We start from the raw sequence: 23,710 nt of genomic DNA on the forward strand, positions 1-23,710 counted from the left end.
GTGAGGACAGCGCAAGGTTCACGGCCCTTGGGGTGTCCACACACTGCCCATCGGTGCACGGTCCTCAGAGATCAGGAGCTCACATCGGCGCCGGGGCACAGAGCACGCCCTGCATTCTGCTGGCTCGTGCTGCCTTTTCCTCTGTAGCAAGACTTTCTCAAGGAACAGAGGGTCGCGTGATGAACACCCAGGCAGGACGGCCTGCTCCCGCAGCTCACTGATGGCTACTTGGAGGGCTCTTTGGAGGTTTTGGGGGATGAAGTCTAGGCGTACGGGCAGTGGGTGTCAGGTCCGTGCAGACAGGGCCAGCACGGGCGTTGCACTTCCCAGCCTGGCGGGAGCCTCCCGTTTTGGTTGAGACTGAAATGGCCCATAGGCACAAGTCTGGCAGGACCCAGTGCTGGGCGGGGGCCTGTGTGTGGACTGCGCTGTGACCCAGGGGAGGGTGTGCTCCCGGAGCCCTCCGTCTCTGCTCACCTCATAGCCTGGTCGCTAGCGTGGCTCCCTGTCCTGTTCCCCTTTGGGTTTGTTTTCTCCATATCCTTGCTTCCACCTGGGTATGAAATCTACTTGTGTTGAGGGAGTCTGACCCTGTTTGCTTTTATGTGGATAATTTGTAGCCTGTTAAGGTAGCCTTTTGTTGTCTGCCGATTGTCAGGAAATCAGGAGAGGAGGCAGGTGTTTTGGAGCTGTTGGTGAAGCTTGTGTCTTCCCTGAGCTCAGCTCCGCTTGGTGCTGACCGCCATGGGTGTCCCGAGCCCCGTGCAGCTTCGGAGGTCCTGGTACAAACCCAGTTGGCTGTGCCTGTCTCGCCAGTCCTACACGTGTGTCTCGTGAGATCCGGCCCTGCCTCACCCCCAGGACCTGTCAAGGGTCATAACGCTGGCGGGTCCGTGGCCCCACGGTCCTTTCCAGGGCCCACAGCCACATAGCCGCAGACCCACCGCCTGTCACAGAAGGAAAAATGGAGTCTGAAGGGGTTCATTTGTCGTGACGGCAGCCACGGGACACTGTGTCTCCACCGTGTCGAGCAGACTGTCTGTAAGCTGCAGATGAGTCCGTCAGTTTGTAACATCACCCGAAACGGCCCCGAGAAGCAGAAGTCAGACCCGAGTGTGGGGTCAGGGGGTTGGGTGCCTTGTCACTTTACACACGTCCCCGTAGGTTCCAGCCTTGCATCGCTACCAGAAGTGACAGTGGGTTAGGCCACAAGCTCGCTCCACTTCCCCCAAACAAAGAGCTTTGGACAATCGTGCACGGGAGGGCTCCGTGCTCACCAGGGTTTGCCCTGAACGGCGTCAGGAAACAAACACCTTCCTTCTCAGCTGGCCGTGGTGTATGGTGACATGGTTTGGGTCTCCGCCTCTACCTTCTGTGGCCGGGCTCCTGGTGGTGCGAGGTCCTGGGGAGGGTACACCCCTCGGTGCCGATGGGCTGGGGGTCTCAGTGGGCCCACTGCCCGGACGCGAATCCACCCTTTCGCCTGGCGTTAGGCCGATCCTAGGAAGTCGTTTTGGACCCTGCACAAAGCACAGCTCATAGCTTTTCAAATGAGTTGCTGGCTGTGATTTCAGGGCTGTGTGCTCCTCTGTCTGGGCGCACGGTGAACTCATGTCACTCTCCTCTCCACCCCACAGTTGCTGCCTTTGGAGGGAGAGTCACAAGATCGTGTGGCAAGGACACGATGTGGACCGTCAGCTCCTTCTTCCCAGAGGTCCCTGAGCTTGGACAGGCTGCAGCAAGGGGCACCGCACAAGGCCAGCCACGAGGACATCAGGGACGCCACAAAGTAAGGGGCACAGGCATCGTAGGAGACATGCCTGTGCGCTGGTTTTCAGCTCTGAGAAACCTTTGATCTCTACATGGGGGAGAAAGGGTCGGAACAGCGATTCCAAAGAGAGGCCAATGAACCGAGCTTACGTGCACGGCGTTCTTGGGATACCTGCCTGGGTGCCCTGGGTGTGGCCAGCAGAGCAAAAGGCAGGTGGGAAAGACCGGAGTCTTGTGATGCTGGTGGCTGTAGGGCAGCCTCGTTTGCTCAGATCCTACGCACCAGCCGTCCTGAGACCTCCCTTTTCCTCCCGGTGGATCCTGGGTGACATGCTCCCTAGGGCTCCTCCCCTGGGCCGCACTGTGCCCTGTGGGGCTGTCAGGAGCCATGCTCTCTTCCCCCCACCCCCACCACGCAGCTCCAGCAGCCCCTCTGTTACTCGCACCACGCCCTGGGGTGGCTCAGGTGTGCATGTCCTCCGTGCTCCCGGGTCACAGCCAGGGAGGGGTGCCGAGCGTTCTCAACCCAAGGGGCTTGGACTCCAGATAATACTTGGGAGGGAGAGAGTGTCAGCTCCCAGGGCGCAGCCCTCCCTAGAAGCTGGGGGATTGTGCTTCTAATCACGTGGGGCGGTGTGTCGTGTGACGAGCACGCGTGGAAGATGCTCTCCTGTGCGTCCCCCAGATCCCCGGGCTCTCGGGATGGCCCCTTGAGCAGCCTCAGCAAAACTAGCAATAGCCGGGACTCACTGAACCACGCCCCCAAGAAGAAGGGCATCACAAAATCCATCCGCTGGTTGCTCACCAGAAGACAAAAGGTCCACCCCAGCCACGCTAGCGACGAGCCTGCATGACCAGGTTGGTGTCCCCTGCGTGTTTCCAGCGTGTGGGTGGTCTTACTGGCCTCATTCCTCTAGATCCGTGGTCTCTCTGCCTGCGGACCCCTCCCCGTGTCGGGAGACCTCACGTGGCTGTGGACACCCCCCACCTCCCATTTCATCACTCTGCTTCCCCACAGCCGCTGAATTGGAGCCACGGAATTGAAAACCCTTCCCAAGGTGCCCTGGGACTCCGCAAATTGGGCGCACAAGCTGAAAAACACCAAAAACTTTAAAAAATAAGCATTGTGTTTCTTGTCACCTTGCTGAGCACTTTTCAGCTGTACCTGTTTTTCAAGCAGTAGCTGTTCGTTTGGTCAATAGACTCTATAGCTGCAAAGCAGTATTATGTCCTCCACGCTGAACCTGAGGTTCTTCTTAAACTGTGGGTCCTGGAGGACGTAGAGCACGTATGAAATCTTGAAGGGACTCACATGGATTCCCAGTGCACCTTGAGAAGTTGTGCAGGGAGGATATGTTGTGGCTCACGTGAGGGTGTGGCCCCAGAGCACTTTCGTCTGAGCCTGGCTCCTGCACAGATGGGTTCGGGGCTCTGGGGAAAGTCCATATTAGCATTCCTGTGCTTCTGTTTTCTCACCTGTACCTGGGAACAGTGGGAGCACTTCCGTCACATGGCTTTCAGGAGTGTCTGCATCTAAATATCCACGAGATACTTTCAACACAGAAGCTCCATCACACTATGTGTAACTGCAGCCCCTGTGAGGACCTGGTCACCAGCATTCAGAACCTGTCACTCATGCTGGTGATCTCTCTGGCGTCCTCACTAGGCTGCCCCTGTGTTTCCTTCCCCTGTAGTGTTTGAGTTTCTCTTCAGTAGACTCTGACCTTTGCAGTCTAATCAGTACATCTTATTTTCAACTGGTCTTGATTCTGACAACGAGTAACAGCAGTGGGTTTCGTTTGCTACCAAGCAGCTGAGGCGCTGTGATGCCCGGGATGGGGGCCCAGAGGAGTGGTGCGGGCATATCTCTCTGGGACTTTCCACTGCAGAGCAGGTCGCACGTGGGTTCACTGTGTCCCAGAGCTGAGTTAAGTGGGTGAAGGAGGCAGGTTGAAACCATATCCCAGTGATCCCACAACTGATTAAAAAAAGTGAGCTCTTTTCAACAGAAGAGGTTGTTTGCAGGCTAGCGGGGTGGAGCAGGAGGTGGGCCACGGGGGTACTTTGGAGATGGTGGGACGACGGGACGGGGCCTTGAGCCAGGGCAGAAGTCAGTGGGCTCTGTGATACACCGGACATTAGGCAAGGCGTGTGGCCACTCTTCCGTGCCCTGAGAGTCTGCGAGGTCTGGAGTGGGGTGCCTCATGTCCACACTGGGCCCACAGAGCCCCTTCCCGTAGAGGCCGTTCCGCTTCAGCCCCCGGACTTGTCCGTTGGTTTCTTTCCATCTGCCTCAATGTAGTCTCCTTCTCAGAACTCATAATAATGATCATGACTGGCACACTGAGTTGTACTTCAGGTGAAATGCTGTTATTTCTGTTACTGCTCACAATTCCGTAGGAACCCTCAGCCTTTTGGTTCTCTGGGAATGGAAATTTGTAGAAACTGTCCAACAGTGGTCTGATGTGAATGTTCCTATGTTTGAAGTGTATAAAAGTGTTGGATACACTAACTTGGATATACAATAACTTGGATAGTTGCCACCTGGCCGTGTGCAATTTGATACTGAAAGTAGACCTTTTGCTCCTGGAACCATGCTGGGAAAATTCTGTCCCTTAGATGTTGCTGATGTGTTTTCTTCCACATCCTTATACTTTCTGTAATGAAAACACTAAGATTCGTGGTAATGCCTTCTGGTTCTCCCACCCCACTGCTCCCCGAAATGTGTATTTTGGCAAGTTGAGAGCTAACAAAAAGTGTGGGTTGGCTGCTTTCTGCGTGGAGCCTGCTTTGGGTCCCCTTCCTCCTTTCTCTCTGCCCCTTTCTCCTCATACACACTCGTTCTCTCTCTCTCTCTCTCTCTCTCTCTCTCTCAAACTCTAAAAACAGGGGCGACTGGGTGGCTCAGTCAGTGAAGCATCTGAGTCTTGGTTTCGGCACAGGTCGTGTTCTCACACTTGGTGAATGTGAGCCTTGCATTGGGCGCAGAGCTGACAGCGGGGAGTTTGCTTAGGATTCTCTCTCCCCCGAACTCTCTGCCCCTGCTCCGCTCTTGCTGCTTCTGTCTCTTTCAAAAAAAAAAAGTATAAAAAATAAATAAACAAACCAATTAGCTATTGAGGAACCAATAGTTTCACAGAGATGAGGAGTTTGGTTTCTTTCATTTTTGCTATTTGACACCGATAGCCTTCAGAAATATTTTTTTTTTTTTTTAATTTTTTTTTTTTTTCAACGTTTATTTATTTTTGGGACACAGAGAGACAGAGCATGAACGGGGGAGGGGCAGAGAGAGAGGGAGACACAGAATCGGAAACAGGCTCCAGGCTCTGAGCCATCAGCCCAGAGCCCGACGCGGGGCTCGAACTCACTGACCGCGAGATCGTGACCTGGCTGAAGTCGGACGCTTAACCGACTGTGCCACCCAGGCGCCCCCAGAAATATTTTTGACATCATAACACACTGGCTGCAGCCTGGGAATAGAGCCTGTAAGTTGTGTTTTGGGGGTAGCCGGATATCTCACTGCAATCCAGGGCCCTGTGCTCTGGGGGAATGTTTCAGTTATTTATTTGAAAAGACACAAAACGTTGCATTCTCCTTCTACATGAGCAGGACTGATTTCCTCCCACACCACTACTTAAGACTGTCGTCATTGCCCTAAGAACGAACACATGCTTGTGAGGAGAACAGGGCAAGGGCAAGGGCGCTGTGGGACTGTCCCGGCGTGTGGCACTGTCTGCAGCTCAAAGACTATTTGGAAAACGAAAAGGTAGTATCTTCTATGGCAGGAAGGCGATTTCACATAGACAGTGGAGCAGGCCCAGGCAGCCCAGGACTCTGCTGACTTGTGCCCGGTCAGGGTCCTGGCACAAGTGTGGCCCTGTCTCCCTTTACCCCCTGGGGCTGCCTTCTGGGCAGGGGGCCCGATGGCTGTCAGGAATGTGGGTAAATACCTGTAAACAAAACTGCAGAGCGAGGTCATTTTAAAGGGCTGGTAACTTTAGTATCCACTTTTGTTTTTTAATTTCCAATCAGTCTTGATTTCTGGATGATGACAAAACTTTAGGAAGGCACCTTCTTGGAGAAAACAATGTAGACCAAAGGACATTTGTGACTTAGCTGCTGGGTCAGCAGAGACTCTCCCTGCAGACTTCTGGGTCGCTTCCTCTCTGTCCTCTATGCAGCCAAAGAAGATGCAGCTGGTCGTCGGTCCGTGACATGCTGACCTGCCCCAGCCCCTCGGCGACGGCGCCACGGGAGGCTCTTTGACTGGAACGTGAACAATGGTGGAGAATGGCCGACTTCATATGTAACAAGGCTGTGGCCCGCTCAGGCTTCAATGATCTAAGATGACTCCTAACTTCGTATCTGCTTGAATATTAGCGTGCTCTTCCACCTACAACAACTAGGCCTCGTGGGTGTCCTCAGTGCGTGGGCTCTATCAGAGCCTAGTCCTGGGGGCCTGGGCAGCTTGCCTGGAGTGACCCACAGAACCTGGGAGCTGGGGCCGTGGCAAGCCTGGGTGGGGGGGACCTGGGCACGTCCCCCCCTAGCCCTGCCCCACACCCACCCTGAACTCCCTGGCACCACAACACTCAGAAGACCCATCAGGAAGCACTGGGCTCCCACCGCGGGGCAGGGTGCTGGGTGTGCACCCAGGGGGAAGGCGCGAGACCCTGGAAATAATGTAGTGCAACTCTAATAAAGGTCTTACCGTTCTTACGGAAATCAACTTTTTACATTTGTTTTTTGAACAAGTTTCAAGAGTGGACCTCATTCTCCATTTGTAGATTTTCCTTAAGTTTTTTATGTTTGTTTATTATTGAGAGACAGAGAGACAGAGCATGAGCATGGGAGGGGCAGAGACAGGAGAAGACACAGATTCCGAAGCGGCCCTCACGAGGCCACCTCAGGAGGCTCTGGCACAAGATCCCTCATAGCTCAGGCGACTCTGGGATGGTTCCTTCCCTCCCCGCCACAGAGAGCTTATGGTCACTGGGTCAAGGAATGGACGCCCTGACCCGTGGGCCTTGTGTGGAGGGCACAGCTGACAATCGCTGGGATTTCCTCTTCCTGCACTGTCTCTCCCGCCAGGGCCGATCGTTTACTACTGTGAAGGATACATAGTTTCTTTCTGTGGAGTAAGACTTCCCTTCTCCTTTCTGTCAGGGCATAGTTAGGTCATTCTGTGTCTTCCTGTTCAGAACCTTTGCTGGCTGATCTTTAGTTTCTGCACTTCCTAGTCCTTAGTGTGAAGTGTGAGGTTTGGAACAACAAAGTGCTTCCCTGCGTTTTACATCTAAGATTCTGTTTTTTCCCCACCAAAGCTGGGCAAGCCTTCGGCATCTGAGAGTTTCTGGAAACAGACCAATTCCCCACAGGTACATTAGGTTGCACATGGTTTATTAAAACTCGATTTGGTGAATCTAATTATGCTTAAAAAAGAAATGTCAATTGAGAAACAGACCAAGCAGATGTCCGAGGGGTGTGGCCTCTCTGAGAACACGCGCTAGCCATCCTTGGCTGTGCTCGCCCCATACTGAATGTTCCGGGGCTTGCAGGCCTTTCCACAGACCCGCCAGGTCCCACCGAATACCCTTGACTCTCCTACCGCTTCACACTCCTCCTTGAGGCCACTCTACCCTCCTCACTGCTGCCCTTAAGGTCCTTTCTTGTGTGTCACGTCGAGTGTTCTGAATGTAATTGTGACTTTGCACTTTCCTCCTCGCCTTTTGCTGGCCGAGTCCTGCCACCTCCCAGGTGGGTGGTCCGCGGTACCGGGAGGGGTCTGTCCCCATGGCTCCTGCACAGGGGCAGCAGGCGCATGCCCAGGAGGGGTTGTTGCCTCCTTCCTGATGATGTGGCTTCACTTGATGGTGTTTCTCAACATCTCTGACGTTCTGCTTTCTCTTACCCCCCTGTCGCTTGAGTCCTCGGTGGGAAGAAGTGGCGTGGATTCTGCTGATTCTCCTCCTTGTCTTCCTGTGCCACCTTTCCCAGTCCTGACCTGAGGCCAGCGCTGTGTCCACACCACCCGGTGCGTGGGCAGATTTCAGCGGGAGCAGGGAGGCTCCATCCTGCCCGGCTTCGGTGCTTGCTGGCCCCCGTGCCCTGTCCCTTCTCGGTGTATCTTACCTGACTCCTCTTTTTAAGAACATTCATCCGTGTACTCCCCAGCCCCCTCCCCAGGGAGTCCAGGGTGGTCTCCAGGTCCTCCACGTAGCTGCACTCACAAAGACTGCTTTTCCAAATAAAGTCACATGCACAGGTTGCAGAGATTTGGACATAGATGGGACCACCTCCCCAGTCCACCTGTTTCTGGAGAAGGCCTCCTCTGGTCCTACCCCGGAGGCATCAGGGTGGGGAGGATGGGTCCAACCCTCCCACAGGGAAGAGAACTCTCGACAAGCCCTAGAGTGTCCAGGAAGAAAGTGGAAGATGGAAAATAGTCAAGAGGACCTCTGGCATGCATCAGGATTACTGCCGGTTGGTGTTCTCCCTCGAGTGTGCTGGGCCTCTCCTAGCCACGAGCGTGCGTGTGCCTGGGGGGGGGTGAGTGTTCTCTGCTTTGGTAGAAGGCACTTTCAGGGACCCCTGAGACAGGAACCACTCTGGAAAGGCACTAGGACGTGCAGGGGAGACAGCGATGCAAGAGGAAACCATCCTGCCCACACGTGAGAGGAAGCAGCATCAGGCCTGGATGCCAGGATGCCAGCCAGGCTGGGTTGTGGTGAGGGCCAGGTGCAGGGAGGCCTGTGTCCCACTGTGCCGCCTCCAAGGCCTCCGTCCGCTGTGAGCCATGGCCATGGGGGCCGCCCACAGGGTTTCGGGGCACACACACCAGAGCACATCCAGCAGTTAGAGGGTGGGTCAGCCTCTCCTGCGCAAATGGTGGCTGCCGTCCCACTTGCTTGGATTGTGTTCAGTGCGTCCGGCCAGCCATCCTTAGAGGAGGCGAACAGAACCTTTCTCCACTGGTGCTGAGGGGAGGCCCACAGCCTAGCCTCCGTGCTTCAGGGCCATGGCTCTGGTTTTCAGGCCAGGATGCTCTCGGAAAATTAAGTAAAAGCTATTTGTAAACATTTTCAGGAGAATAATAATGTCAGTTAATTTAAAATTTTTTAATTAGGGTAGCCTGGGTGGCTCAGTTGGTTGAGCGTCTGACTCTTGACCTCGGCTCAGGTCACGATCTCATGGTTTGTGGGTTTGAGGCCCGCGTCGAGCCCTGGGCTGGCAGCACAGACCCTGCTTGGGATTCTCTCTCTCCCCTCCCCCACTCACGCATGTGCTCTGTCTCAAAATAAAGTTATAAAAATAAAGTTACAAAAAAAAAAACTTTTCACTCGTAATTAAAGCAGTGAGTAAGGCATTGTCACATTGCAAAAATAGAGGGGTAAGATTGTCTTAGTCTCCAACATCTTATTTTCTTTTTCACTTATGTTAATTTTTAAACTTTAAAAATGATATCTTTTGAGAGAGAGGGAGAGGGGAGGAGGGTCAGAGAGAGGGAGAGAGAGTCCCAAGCAGGCCCTCCAATGTCAGCACAAACCTGATGTGGGAACTTTTTCACCAACAGAGAGATCATGATCTGAGCTGAAATCAAGAGTCAGGTGCTTAATTGACTGAGCCACCCAGGTACCCCGAATTTCGGTTTATTTTTAAAGATGTTAAGTAACTTCTGCACAGACCCACGACCCAGGTATCAAGAGTTGTATACTCCCCTGACTGTGGCAGCTGAGTGACCCTGGTTTTTGTTTCTTTTAAATTTTTTAATGGTTATTTATTGTTGAGAGGGAGAGAGAGACACACACAGAGTGCAACTGGGGGAGGGGAAGAGAGTCAGGGAGACACAGAATCCGAAAAAGGCTCCATGCTCTGAGCTGTCACCAAACAGCCCGACCTAGGGCTTGAACTCATGAATCGTGAGATCATGACCTGAGTCGAAGTTGGACACTCAGCCAAGTGAGCCACCGAGGTGCCCCTGTTTTTCATGTTTTGCTCAAAGTGCCACCACACACATTATTTCAAGGAAAACTGTGGCTGAATTGCCCCCACCCTGGTTCTTACTCCCCTCCCTTCCCCATGCGATAGTATTCTAACCGTTTTATCCCCTTACTTACCTGCTAACTCATGTGTGCTCAGTGTGAGCCCTGGCACATCGACTTCAGATTTACCCAGTGGCATCTAGGTAATAAAGCGATATGTATCGCTCAGCCACGTGGATTGCAAGGAGGACAACAGAAAGGGCTCACGGTGCCACCTTATGCCCCGGGATTTACAGGTGAATTCACCCACCCTCTGGGAATTCGACGCCCTGGGTTAGGTCAGGGTATGCATCAATGATTAAGTGACCATGTGGGTTGATACTGGTGGAAGATGGGTGATGGATTCATGAGGGTTTACTGTACCTCTTCCTTTGGCATTTGTGCAGAAGTTTCTAGAATAGAAAACGTTAGTAGCTGTTTAGGGATCCCTTCCATGCGATAGATGGTCTCAGCCTGGAACGACTGCTCCCTGGCCCTCACTTTGGAACGTCAGGTAGCCCGGGTTCAAACTTTGAGCTGCACCGGCAGCAGAGACACGTCTCCCATCACAAATCAGCGTGCAAGTCCTACACGTCACGATTCCATCTTGACCTTGCTTTCACATTTTGATTCGAGTAACATCAGGATGCTTCCTACAAGTGGTGACATCTTAGACCTGCTGAAACGTGGCCTATGATGACATCAAAGTCATGATGGGAGGTAGTTGCTTGTCTCCAACTCCCTTTGAGAGGTAGAGTCTAAGGCTTCCCCTTGAGCCTGGGCCGTCCTCGGTGACATGCTTGACCAAATGGATGTGTAGATGGGATGCTCGGGGAACCTGTGGTTCTTGAGTGTGACAGAGTTGCTCACAGATGTAAGCGGTGCGTGCTTGGCACTGGCTGGTTTCTAGGGGAAGAGAGGACATGAGTTCTCTACTCTGTAATTCGTAACAATGCAGTGCCTGTCGAGGTTGGTGTATCATTTGTGGGAGTCGGTGGCTTGATGAATTGGTGTCTTGGTCTCTCTGCAGTCGCAGTGACCGTTCATGAGAAGTGCAGCTGGCTTCTCCCTTGCTCCCTGAGTCACCCTGCTCTAATCCAGACAGCAGTCCCTGTGCTGTGCTTGTCTCTCAGCTGCATCACGGTCCCTTCAGAGAGGTTTCCTTGGGTTATTTATATATGTTTTCATGTCTATTTATTTTTGAGAGAGGGAGATAGGATGTGAGAAGGGGAGGAGCAGAGAGAGAGGGAGACACAGAATCAGAAGCTATTCCCTAACTGAGGTGTTTGATTCCCTATTTGCAGGGTTAGCGGACAGACAGCGGGAGCAAATGAGGACAGAGAGCAGAGAGAGAGAGGGAAAAGGGAAGGAGAGAGAGAGAGAGAGAGAGAGAGAGAGAGAGAGAGAGATACAGAGAGAGAGAGAAAGAGGAGCAGACAGACAGAGAGAGATGGAACAAACACGGGACAAAGCAAGTCAGAAGCAAGTGACAGAATTTCTGTCCTGAAATCTGGAAACTGACCTCCCCTCACTAACAGCTTAGTGGTTTCACAAGGAGTGACGTTTCCTGACTGGACACAGATCACTGTCTGTGTCCCCGGGGGATGTCCGGGAGAGTGTGTTCAGCAGGCTCACCCAGAACTGAGAACGGTGGCTACATTTTGGAAATGGCAGGAAGTGGTAAACATCCAGCCTCACTCGTCATCAGAAAAGTGAACATAGGACGATGAGTTTGGTGTAATTTCTCATCCACAAAACTAGCAAAAATGACTCATCGCACTCCTGAAACCAGACCCCTTGTTGTGCATTAGAGATCAGGGCACTCATTTTTCAGTAGCGGGAGGGGCCTCGACTCTCTTACTGGAGGGTGATTGTTGCCATGATTTCAGTTGCCATCACCTTTGATTCCGGTGGGGAGGGGTCTGATTCTGGAGAGCAAAGACAGTGACTAGGGATTTGCACAGACTTTCATGTAGGCATGTGTCATCTCTGCTTTTGCTCTAAGAGCCCTGAATGGGACACCTCCTTCTCAGACAGAGAGGATCCGATTCCTCTGGCTACAGGACCATGATACAGCATCTAGAATGATGGTGCCAGAGAGAATGTCACACACTGTTGTCAAAACCGTTTCCTGGGCCATGACCGAGGGAGTGGGCTGTTTAGATTTCTGTTTCTTATTTTAATTTAAATTTTAGTTAGTTAACGTATAGGTTTCAGAAGTCGAATTCCGTGATTCATCAGTTACGTACAACACCCAGTGCTCATCACAAGTGCCCTCCTTGGTACCCACCACCCATCTAGCCCATCTCTCACCCACATCCCTCCATCAACTCTCAGTTTGTTCTTTAGCATTAAAAGTCTACCTCTTTTCTAGGTCCACCTGGGTGGCTCAGTCGGTTGAGTGTCTGACTTCGGCTCAGGTCATGATCTCAATCTGTGAGTTTGGGCCCCGCGTCAGGCTCTGTGCTGACAGCTCAGAGCCTGGAGCCTGCTTCGGATTCTGTGTCTCCCTCTCTCTCTGCCCCTCCCCCGCTCATGCTCTGTCTCTCTCGGTCTCAGAAATAAATAAACATTAAAAAAAAAATTTTTAAGTCTACCTCTCTTCTCGTCCTCACCTTCTCATATGTTAATTGCCACATACTAGTGAAATTGTATCTTTGTCTTTCTCAGATGGACTCATTTAGCTTAGCACAATACGTTCTAGTTCCATCCACATAGTTTCAAATGGCAAGACTCCATGCTTTTTGATGGCTGAGTAATATTCTCATCAAGACAAAACCTTCTGCACAGTGGAGGAAACAATGAACACAACTAAAAGCAGCCCACAGCATGGGAGAAGATATTTGCAAGACACATATGTGAGAAAGGGTTAGGATCAAAATGTAGAAACACCTTATCAAACTCAGCACCCAAAACCAAACAGCCCAGTTATGAAATGGGCAGAAGGCATGAATAGACACTTGCCCAAAGAAGACTTCCAGATGGCTAACAGACATATGGAAAGATGCTCAACATCACTGTGCATTAAGGAATGCAGAGCAAAACCACGATGAGAGACCACCTCACACCTGCTAGAATGGCTAAAATGAACCACACAAGAAGGAACCGTTGTCGGTGAGAGTTGGAGAAAGGGGAACACTCTTGCACTGCTGGTCACAATACAAACTGGTGCAGCCACCCTGTTATGACTTTTTAAAGAAGCAACGTCAGCAAGCGCTCCCCCTTCTATGGCTACTTGTTGTTCCCATTTATGTGTACTCTTAAGGGCACTGGCAGCAGGCCAAGAGTTTTCCCTATGAGGAGTAGGGTAACAAAAAATTGAAAACCAATGTAAATGGAGATTTAAAGATACGAAGTAGGGTTTACCCAGTTGAAATGAAAATAAGAATAAAAACAGAAACAAAACAGTTTGCCCAACAAAAAAGCCAAACTCACACTGTGATTCCACTCTCTGAAAATAATGCTTAAGGTAGAAAAACAGTGTAGGCTGTGATTGCCCTTGAATGCCAGGATTCTTATTTCCTTCATCAGCCTTATTTTGTCTATCCAAAGAACACAGAAAGCTACCGGCAAACGTAACCTGGTTTGGTTAAGCTGCTTCCAAATCTAAGGAAAGTCAATCAGGAAGAGGAGCCAATGGAGGTTTCCAAAGAGCATGACTTGATTGTCACAGGAATGGAGAAGTCCTTGGAAAAACTAAAGAGGCCTAGGAGATTTCTGCCACAATGCTATAATTTGGTGAGACAAATTGCCAGATAGATACCCGATCCCCTCCAGTTTAAACCTACGTTCCAGGAATAAATACACAGGTGAGATGATAACACATCTTTTATTCAATATAAAACCACACTTTTCCAAAAGCTCTCATTCATTCCTTTCCGAGACCTTCGTGCCAAGTTTTCCTTTCGGAGGAAGTTTCCTTTGAAGTGCAGGTCTCTGCTCTCAATGACCCGTGCTGTTGTCTCCCATCCCTACTAACCACATGGACCCCCCTTTCACCTCTGTCTTCCTCATTGGCAGTGATCTCCACATGGGCACAGATCACATTTTGTCCCGGTCACTAATGAAGATATAGTGCTGGACCCAGAGGAAGGATGGGTGGCCTTTAAAGGAATTCATACAGAATGAACCTGTTATTTGACTTGCGTCATGAGCGTCAAAACTACAGGCCCAGGATGGCATGCACGGAGGATTTCCCACTAGCCTTCCATTGTTAAGCTGCCTTTGTCTATCTGTAAGACATTGTCATCCTCATTCTTCTTCAATACCTGCACAACTACTGCTAACTATTTCTGCACGGGAAAGAGAGGAGTCTCTATGCAATGTGACTTAGAGGACATTGTAACTTCTTCTAAGGTACTTCTTTTTTTTAAATTTTTTTCATGTTCATTCATCTTTGAGAGACAGAGAAAGACACAGCATGAGTAGGGAAGGGGCAGAGAGAGAGGGAGACACAGGCTCTGAGCTATCAGCACAAGGCCCGACAAAGGGCTCGAACTCACAGACAGCGAGATCATGATCTGAGCCCAAGTCGGACACTCAACTCACTGAGCCACCCATGTGCCACCCCCAACGTAGTTCAGAACCCACAGCAGTCCTGGCAAGGGTGCCATAACTACAATCTCATGTAATTCACCTACTAAACGATTGGACAGGTACTCATTTCATTTTGTTTCGTTTTCAAATTGCAGTTTTTGTAGTCTCTTTGATTTCAAAAGGTTAATACAAAGAGTTAAGTAGTTTCACGGTCCAAATATTACCCAGTGTGCATTTTTGCAGGTACACATTTCAATCTCCTTCACGTGGTGCGAAAACTACCCCAGCAGCCACCTTCGCTCTAGTACTATCAAACTATTATCACAGTAGGGTCTGTTACTTGATACTCTACTCGCTCTCACTCTCTCCCTTTGTCTCTTCCTCACGATCTCGCTCTCTTATTTCCGGTGATTCTTTACTTCTAACCCGTGAATGATTACAATATTACATGGTACTTGTAGATTTCTGACTGACATAATTCACTTAGTCCAATAATCGATAGTTTCAACAAACCATTACAAGTTGAAACTTTACACTCTATCACTGGGCTGAAAAGTACATATCTTAGTGGCTGACCCAGGAAGGAAACACACCTGTGTCAAACCCATACAAAAAAAACAAGGCTGCTAATGTGGAACCAGGTCGCTGAAGAAGCGGCATAAGACCAGCCTTGCCTTCCAGCCCAGCAGATTCTCAGGCCCTCCTCCCCACCAAGAGGGCTAGCGCAAACCAAAACCTGGCCATTCTCTCCTGTCTGCCCCACCTGGCTCGAAACCAAAAGGAAGCCCCCCGAGCGTCCCCAGAGAACCTCACCAGCCCAAGCCCAATACCGTAGATGGGCCTCGTGAATTGACAGAGGCTCTGGGGATGAGGGCTGAGAGGCAGGGCAGAGGTAGAGGACCCAGGGAGCCCAGGACTGGGGCACAGTCAATATCTGAGAACTCACTGCGCCTCCCAGCCTCCTGGGTCCTTGTATAAATAGGCCCCAACCCACACCTCCAACATGCGAACCCCTACCGAGACCCCAGCCCCGCCCTCTCTTCCTGCTCCCTGCACCTGTGGGTGGTGGGTCAGGGAAATTGCAAACCTGAGGAGTGGCCTCCAGCCAGTACAGAGGGATTTGGCCTGATAAGGGGAGCGGGTAGCAGGGAGCATGCCCCTTCTGACATGCGGTGGGGTGTGCCAGCCACGCCTGACAGGGCCGGACCAGGCCAGGCCAACTTGCTGACCCGGGAGGGGCTGGGGGAGCAGTGGCTGGGGTGTGTTTGGCCCCAGCAGCGCCAGCATGCCTGCAGCCGCCGCCGCCTCAGCGCAGCCCACGCCGCCCCCGCGGCCGAAGCCGCCGCCGAAGCCTCCGCCGAAGCCGCCGCCGCCGCCGGAGCCGGAGCCACCGCCGCAGTCCAAGCCTCGGCGGCAGCCGCCGCCACCGTCGCCGCCGCCGCCGTCGCAGCCTCAGCTGCAGCCGCCTCAGCCGCCGCCGCCGCCTCAGCCGCCACCGCCGCCGCCGCCGCCGCAGCTGCCTTCGCCGCCGCCTCAGCCGCAGCCGCCACCGCCGCCGCCTCAGCCGCAGCCGCAGCCGACACCGCCGCAGCCTCCACCGCCGCTGCCTCAGCCGCAGCCGCCGCCGCCCCTGCCATCGCAGCCTCAGCTGCAGCCGCCGCAGCCGCCGCCGCCGCCGAAGCCGGAGCCACCGCCACAGTCCAAGCCTCGGCGGCAGCCGCTGCCACCGTCGCCGCCGCCGTCTCAGCCGCAGCCGCCGACGCCGCCGTCGAACCCTCAGCTGCAGCCGCTTCAGCCGCCGCTGCTGCCTCAGCCGCAGCCGCCGCCGCCTCAGCCGCAGCCGCCACCGCCGCCGCCGTCGCAGCCTCAGCTGCAGCCGCCTCAGCCGCCGCCGCCGCCTCAGCCGCCGCCGCCGCTGCCGCCTCAGCTGCAGCCGCCGCCGCCGCCGTCCAAACCTCGGCGTCAGTCGCCGCCGCGGCCGCTTCAGGCGCAGATACCGGCGTCGCCGCCGCCGCCTCAGCCACAGCCACTGCCGCTGTCGCAGCCTCGGCCGCAGCCGACGCCGCCGCCGCCTCTGCCGCCGAAGCCGCCGCCGCCGCCGAAGCCGGAGCCACCGCCACAGTCCAAGCCTCCGCGGCAGCCGCCGCCACCGTCGCCGCCGCCGCCTCAGCCGCAGCCGCCGCCGCAGCCGCCGCCGCCGCCGCCGTCGCTGCCTCAGCTGCAGCCGCCTCAGCCGCCGCCGCCGCCTCAGCCGCCGCCGCCGCCGCTGCCGCCTAAGCTGCAGCCGCCGCCGCCGCCGTCCAAACCTCGGCGTCAGTCGCCGCCGCGGCCGCTTCAGCTGCAGATGCCGGCGCCGCCGCTGCCGCCTCAGCCACAGCCACTGCCGCTGTCGCAGCCTCGGCCGCAGCCGCCGCCGCCGCCGCCTCTGCCGCCGCAGCCGTCGCCGCCACCTCAGCCGCAGCCTCAGCTGCAGCCGCCTCAGCCGCCGCCGCCGCCGCCGCTGCCGCCGCCTCAGCCGCCGCCGCTGCCGCCGCCGCCGCAGCCGCCGCCTCAGCCACACCCGCCGCCGCCCCCGCCGTCGCAGCCTCAGCTGCAGCCGCCCCCGCAGTCGCAGCCTCAGCTGGAGCCGCCCCCGCAGTCGCAGCCTCAGCTGCAGCCGCCCCAGCCGCCGGCTCAGACGCAGCCGCCGCCCCCGCCGGCGCCTCAGCCGCAGCCGCCGCCGCTGCCGCCACCGCCAGCAGCCGTGGGGCCGCGGCGGGTGGCCGAGGCTGCGCCAGAGGACCCTGGCAACGCGCCGTGGCACAATCCCGGCGTTCTGTAACCCCGGGACTCTTGCAGGCGGCTCCCGGCTTGGCCGCAGGCCCGCCTCTGCATCCATCCCGCAGCACACCGCACCGCACCGCACCTTGCAGCTCCGCACCACACCACGTTGGGCTGCTCACTGGGAAGAGGGCAGAAGCGAGCGTGGGGCATCAGGACGCTCGTGCCTTCGGGGCCCGCCCCGCCAGGTTCTCAGCGCTTCCTCCCCAGCGCTAGGGCGAGCGCAGCCAGCCACCAGGCCGTTCCCTCCCGTCTGCCCCACCTGGTGCAAACCCACCCGGAGCCCCCAGCGCCCCCACACAGCAGCATCAGCCCGAGTCCGCTGCCCTAGCTGGGCCTCTTAAAATGCCAGGGGCCCTGTGGATGAGGGCTCGAGGGAGGGAAGAGATCCAGGACCCAGGGAGCCCAGGCCTTGGGGAAGTTGGAGGCTGGGGACGTGTTGCCCTCCCACATACCCAAACGCCCGCTCCTGGGTTCCTGTATCCACCCACCCAGCGCCCACCCTCCAGCCCCCAGGCGCCAGATTCCGGTTCCGCCCACATCACCCTCCCCCCGTCCGGGTGCGGGTTTGGGTGGTGTGTCAGGAAAGGTGCACAGCTGGACTGTGGCTTCCAGTCACTGCAGTGGGATTTGGCCGGGTTCTGGGAGTGGGGAGCGTGCCCTTTTGAAGTGCCCCGGGGTGTGCGGGCACGGGGGGGGGGGGGGGCGGGCGAGCGAGGCGGGGCGGCGCCGGGCCAGGCACAGCCGCCTTGCTGGCCCGGGAGGGGATGAGGGAGCAGTGGCTGGGGTGTGTTTGGCCCCAGCAGCGCCGCTCCCTGGGCAGACAGGGACGCAGGCAGGGAGGGGGGACGGGCGGCGGGCACCAAAGGAGTGGTGAAGGAGGCCAAAGGCTTAAAAGGCAAAGGCCTACACCACCCAGTATCCGAGTCCGTCTCCCTTCCAAGTGGGAACCAGGCCCGACCCTGCTTAGCTTCCCAGAGAAGACAGGGTCGGACGCGTTCTGGCTGCTATGGCCGAACAGGCCAGGGGCTGCCACTGGGCGCTTCAAGATCCTGCAGCACGCGTGCCAAGCCAAGCGCGTGCCGCGCCTCACCCATGCACGCGCCTCACTGCCTGCCTGCCTGCCAGCCTGCCTGCCTGCTCGCCTGCCTGCCAGCCTGCCTGCCAGCCTGCCTGCTTGCCTGCCTGCCAGCCTGCCTGCTTGCCGGCCTGCCAGCCTGCCTGCTTGCCGGCCTTCCAGCCTGCCAGCCTGCCTGCTTGCCTGCATGCCAGCCTGCCTGCTTGCCTGCCTGCCAGCCTGCCTGTTTGCCTGCATGCCAGCCTGCCTGCTTGCCGGCCTTCCAGCCTGCCAGCCTGCCTGCTTGCCTGCATGCCAGCCTGCCTGCTTGCCTGCCTGCCAGCCTGCTTGCCGGCCTTCCAGCCTGCCTGTTTGCCTGCCTGCCAGCCTGCCTGTTTGCCTGCATGCCAGCCTGTCTGCTTGCCGGCCTTCCAGCCTGCCTGTGTGCCTGCCTGCCAGCCTGCCTGCTTGCCTGCATTCCAGCCTGCCTGCTTGCCTGCCTCTCAGCCTGCCCGCTTGCCTGCCTGCCAGCCTGCTTGCCGGCCTGCCAGCCTGCCTGCTTGCCTTCCGCCGCGGGCCCTGGGCCCCGGCCCCGAGCGGGTGGCAGAGGCCCCGCAAGAGGACCCTGGCAACGCGCTGTGGCCCAAGCCTCGGCGTTCTGCAATCCCGGGACTCTTGCGGGCTGCTCCAGGCGTGGCCCCACTTCCGCCTCCGCTTCCATCCCGAACCGCACCGCAAGGAACCTCGCAGCCAGGCACCACACCACGCTGGGCTAGTCACTGGGAAGTGGGTGGAGCGAGCTTGGGGCATCAGGCCAGTCGTGCCTTCCGGGCCCGCCCCGCTGGGATCTCAGCGCCTCCTCCCCAGCCCTGGGGCGAGGGCCGCCAGCCACCAGGCCTTTACTTCCGGCTGCCACACCTGGGGCAAACCCACCCGGAGCCCCCAGCGCCCCCAGACACCATCACCAGCCCGAGGCCGCTGCCCTAGCTGGGCCTCGTGAAATGCCAGGGGCCCTGGGGATGAGGGCTGGAGGGAGGGAAGAGGTCCAGGACCCAGGGGGCCCAGGGCTGTGGCGGATGCGGAGTCTGGAGTCGCGCTGCCTCTCCGCTCCCTCCTGGGTTCTTGTATCCACCCACCCAGCCCCCACCCCCAGCCCCCAGACGCCAGCCTCCGGTTCCGCCCACACAGTAACACCCCCTCGGATCGGGTGTGGGTTTGGGTGGTGTGTCAGGAAAGGTGCACAGCTGGACTGTGGCTTCCAGTCGCTGCAGTGGGGTTTGGCCGGGTACCGGGAGTGGGGAGTGTGCCCCTTTGTAGTGCCCTGGTGTGTGCGGGCACGGGGGGGTGGGGGGGGGCGAGACGGGGCGGGGCCGGGCCAGCCACGGCCGCCTTGCTGGCCCGGGAGGGGCTGAGCGAGCAGTGGCTGGGACGTGTTTGGCCCCAGCAGCGCCGCTCCCTGGGCAGACAGGGACGCAGGCAGGGAGGGGGGACGGGCGGCGGGCGCCAGAGGAGAGGTGAAGGAGGCCAAAGGCTTAAAAGGCCAAGGCCTACAGCACCCGGTATTCCCAGGCCGACTCCCATCCAAGTGGTAAGCAGGCTTGACCCTGCTTAGCTTCCCAGAGAAGACGGGGTCAGGCGCCTTCTGGCTGGTATGACCGAACAGCCAGCGGCTGCCTGTGGGCGCTTCAAGAGCCTGCTTCGCGCGTCCCAGCCAAGCGGGTGCCCCGCTTCTCCCTTGCATGCTCGGGCCTGACTACCTGCCTGCCTTCCTGCCAGCCTGCTAGCCTGCCTGCCAGCCTGCCTGCAGCCGCAGCCACATCAGCTGCAGCCCCCGCCGCCCCCGCCGCCGCAGCCGCCGAAGCCGCAGCCGCCGCCGCCGTCCAAGCCTCGGCGGCGGCCGCCGCCGCCGCCGCCATCGCTTCAGCCGCAGCCGCCGGCGCCGCCGCCGCAGCCACAGCCACCGCCGCCGTCCCAGCCTCGGACGCAGCCGCCGCTGCCGCCGCCCCCGCAGCCGCTGCCGCCAACTCAGCCGCGGCCTCAGCCGCAGCCGCCTCAGCCGCCGTCGCCGCCGCTGCCGCCGCCGCCGCCGCCTCAGCCACAGCAGCCGCCGCCCCCGCCGTCGCAGCCTCAGCTGCAGCCGCCCCCGCCGTCGCAGCCTCAGCTGCAGCCGCCCCAGCCGCCGGCTCAGACGCAGCCGCCAACCCCGCCGGCGCCTCAGCCGCAGCCGCCGCCTCAGCCGCAGCCGCCGCCGCTGCCGCCACCGCCCGCAGCCGTGGGGCCGCGGCGGGTGGCCGAGGCCGCGCCAGAGGACCCTGGCAACGCGCCGTGGCACAATCCCGGCGTTCTGTAACCCCGGGACTCTTGCAGGCGGCTCCCGGCTTGGCCGCAGGCCCGCCTCTGCATCCATCCCGCAGCGCACCGCACCGCACCGCACCTCGCAGCCCCGCACCACACCACGTTGGGCTGCTCACTGGGAAGAGGGCAGAAGCGAGCGTGGGGCATCAGGACGCTCGTGCCTTCGGGGCCCGCCCCGCCAGGTTCTCAGCGCTTCCTCCCCAGCGCTAGGGCGAGCGCAGCCAGCCACCAGGCCGTTCCCTCCCGTCTGCCCCACCTGGTGCAAACCCACCCGGAGCCCCCAGCGCCCCCACACAGCAGCATCAGCCCGAGTCCGCTGCCCTAGCTGGGCCTCTTAAAATGCCAGGGGCCCTGTGGATGAGGGCTCGAGGGAGGGAAGAGATCCAGGACCCAGGGAGCCCAGGCCTTGGGGGAGTTGGAGGCTGGGGTCGTGTTGCCCTCCCGCCCACGCAAACGCCCGCTCCTGGGTTCTTGTATCCACCCACCCAGCGCCCACCCTCCAGCCCCCAGGCGCCAGATTCCGGTTCCGCCCACATCACACTCCCCCCGTCCGGGTGCGGGTTTGGGTGGTGTGTCAGGAAAGGTGCACAGCTGGACTGTGGCTTCCAGTCACTGCAGTGGGATTTGGCCGGGTTCTGGGAGTGGGGAGCGTGCCCTTTTGAAGTGCCCCGGGGTGTGCGGGCACAGGGGGGGGGGGGCGGGCGAGCGAGGCGGGGCGGGGCCGGGCCAGGCACAGCCGCCTTGCTGGCCCGGGAGGGGCTGAGGGAGCAGTGGCTGGGGTGTGTTTGGCCCCAGCAGCGCCGCTCCCTGGGCAGACAGGGACGCAGGCAGGGAGGGGGGACGGGCGGCGGGCGCCAAAGGAGTGGTGAAGGAGGCCAAAGGCTTAAAAGGCAAAGGCCTACAACACCCAGTATCCGAGTCCGTCTCCCTTCCAAGTGGGAACCAGGCCCGACCCTGCTTAGCTTCCCAGAGAAGACGGGGTCGGACGCGTTCTGGCTGCTATGGCCGAACAGGCCAGGGGCTGCCGCTGGGCGCTTCAAGAGCCTGCAGCACGCGTGCCAAGCCAAGCGCGTGCCGCGCCTCACCCATGCACGCACCTCACTGCCTGCCTGCCTGCCTGCCAGCCTGCCTGCCTGCTCGCCTGCCTGCCAGCCTGCCTGCCAGCCTGCCTGCTTGCCTGCCTGCCAGCCTGCCTGCTTGCCGGCCTGCCAGCCTGCCTGCTTGCCGGCCTTCCAGCCTGCCATCCTGCCTGCTTGCCTGCATGCCAGCCTGCCTGCTTGCCTGCCTGCCAGCCTGCCTGTTTGCCTGCATGGCAGCCTGCCTGCTTGCCGGCCTTCCAGCCTGCCAGCCTGCCTGCTTGCCTGCATGCCAGCCTGCCTGCTTGCCTGCCTCTCAGCCTGCCTGCTTGCCTGCCTGCCAGCCTGCTTGCCGGCCTTCCAGCCTGCCTGTTTGCCTGCCTGCCAGCCTGCCTGTTTGCCTGCATGCCAGCCTGCCTGCTTGCCGGCCTTCCAGCCTGCCTGTGTGCCTGCCTGCCAGCTGCCTGCCTTCCTGCCAGCCTTCCTGCCTGCCAGCCTGCCTGCTTGCCTGCCTGCCAGCCTGCCTGCTTGCCTGCCTGCCAGCCTGCCTGCCAGCCTGCCTGCTTGCCTGTCTGACAGCCTGCTTGCCGGGCTGCCAGCCTGCCTGCTTGCCTGCCTGCCAGCCTGCCTGCTTGCCTGCCTGCCAGCCTGCCTGTTTGCCTGCCTGCCAGCCTTCCTGCTTGCCTGCCTGCCAGCCTGCCTGCTTGCCGGCCTGACAGCCTGCCTGCTTGCCGGCCTGGCAGCCTGCCTGTTTCCCTGCCTGCCAGCCTGCCTGTTTGCCTGCATGCCAGCCGGCCTGCTTACCTTCCTGCCAGCCTGCCTGCCAGCCTGCCTGCCTGCCAGCCTGCCTGCTTGCCTGCATGCCAGCCTGCCTGCTTGCCGGCCTGCCAGCCTGCTTCCGGCCTTCCAGCCTGCCTTTTTGCCTGCCTGCCAGCCTGCCTGTTTGCCTGCATGCCAGCCTGCCTGCTTGCCTGCCTCTCAGCCTGCCTGCTTGCCTGCCTGCCAGCCTGCTTGCCAGCCTTCCAGCCTGCCTGTTTGCCTACCTGCCAGCCTGCCTGTTTGCCTGCATGCCAGCCTGTCTGCTTGCCGGCCTTCCAACCTGCCTGTTTGCCTGCCTGCCAGCCGGCCTGCTTGCCTGCCTGCCAGCCTGCCTGCCAGCCTGCCTGCCTGCCAGCCTGCCTGCTTGCCTGCCTCTCAGCCTGCCTGCTTGCCTGCCTGCCAGGCTGCTTGCCGGCCTTCCAGCCTGCCTTTTTGCCTGCCTGCCAGCCTGCCTGTTTGCCTGCATGCCAGCCTGCCTGCTTGCCGGCCTTCCAGCCTGCCTGTGTGCCTGCCTGCCAGCCTGCCTGCTTGCCTGCCTGCCTTCCTGCCAGCCTTCCTGCCTGCCAGCCTGCCTGCTTGCCTGCCTGCCAGCCTGCCTGCCAGCCTGCCTGCCTGCCTGCCTGACAGCCTGCTTGCCGGGCTGCCAGCCTGCCTGCTTGCCTGCCTGCCAGCCTGCCTGCTTGCCTGCATGCCAGCCTGCCTGCTTGCCTGCCTCTCAGCCTGCCTGCTTGCCTGCCTGGCAGCCTGCTTGCCGGCCTGCCAGCCTGCCTGCTTGCCTGCCTTCCAGCCTGCCTGCTTGCCTGCCTCTCAGCCTGCCCGCTTGCCTGCCTGCCAGCCTGCCTGTTTGCCTGCCTGCCAGCCTGCCTGCTTGCCTGCCTGCCAGCCTGCCTGCTTGCTGGCCTTCCAGCCTGCCAGCCTTCCTGCTTGCCTGCATGCCAGCCTGCCTGCTTGCCTGCCTGCCAGCCTGCCTGTTTGCCTGCATGCCAGCCTGCCTGCTTGCCGGCATTCCAGCCTGCCAGCCTGTCTGCTTGCCTGCATGCCAGCCTGCCTGTTTGCCTGCCTGCCAGCCTGCCTGTTTGCCTGCATGCCAGCCTGCCTGCTTGCCGGCCTTCCAGCCTCCCTGTGTGCCTGCCTGCCAGCTGCCTGCCTTCCTGCCAGCCGTCCTGCCTGCCAGCCTGCCTGCTTGCCTGCCTGCCAGCCTGCCTGCTTGCCTGCCTGCCAGTCTGCCTGCCAGCCTGCCTGCTTGCCTGCCTGAC

At 58.7% G+C, this 23,710-nt stretch overlaps 1 protein-coding gene across 3 annotated transcripts in view; it reads left to right on the plus strand.

Annotated features, from left to right (window-relative positions):
• Positions 1–23,710, plus strand: part of LOC147575923 (liprin-alpha-1-like) — a 547,540-nt gene that overhangs the window by 14,681 nt on the left and 509,149 nt on the right. The window lies entirely within an intron of this gene.

Source organism: Puma concolor, chromosome D2 (assembly GCF_028749965.1).
Source record: "Puma concolor isolate L17-30 chromosome D2, mPumCon1.1.hap2, whole genome shotgun sequence".
NCBI lineage: Eukaryota > Metazoa > Chordata > Mammalia > Carnivora > Felidae > Puma > Puma concolor.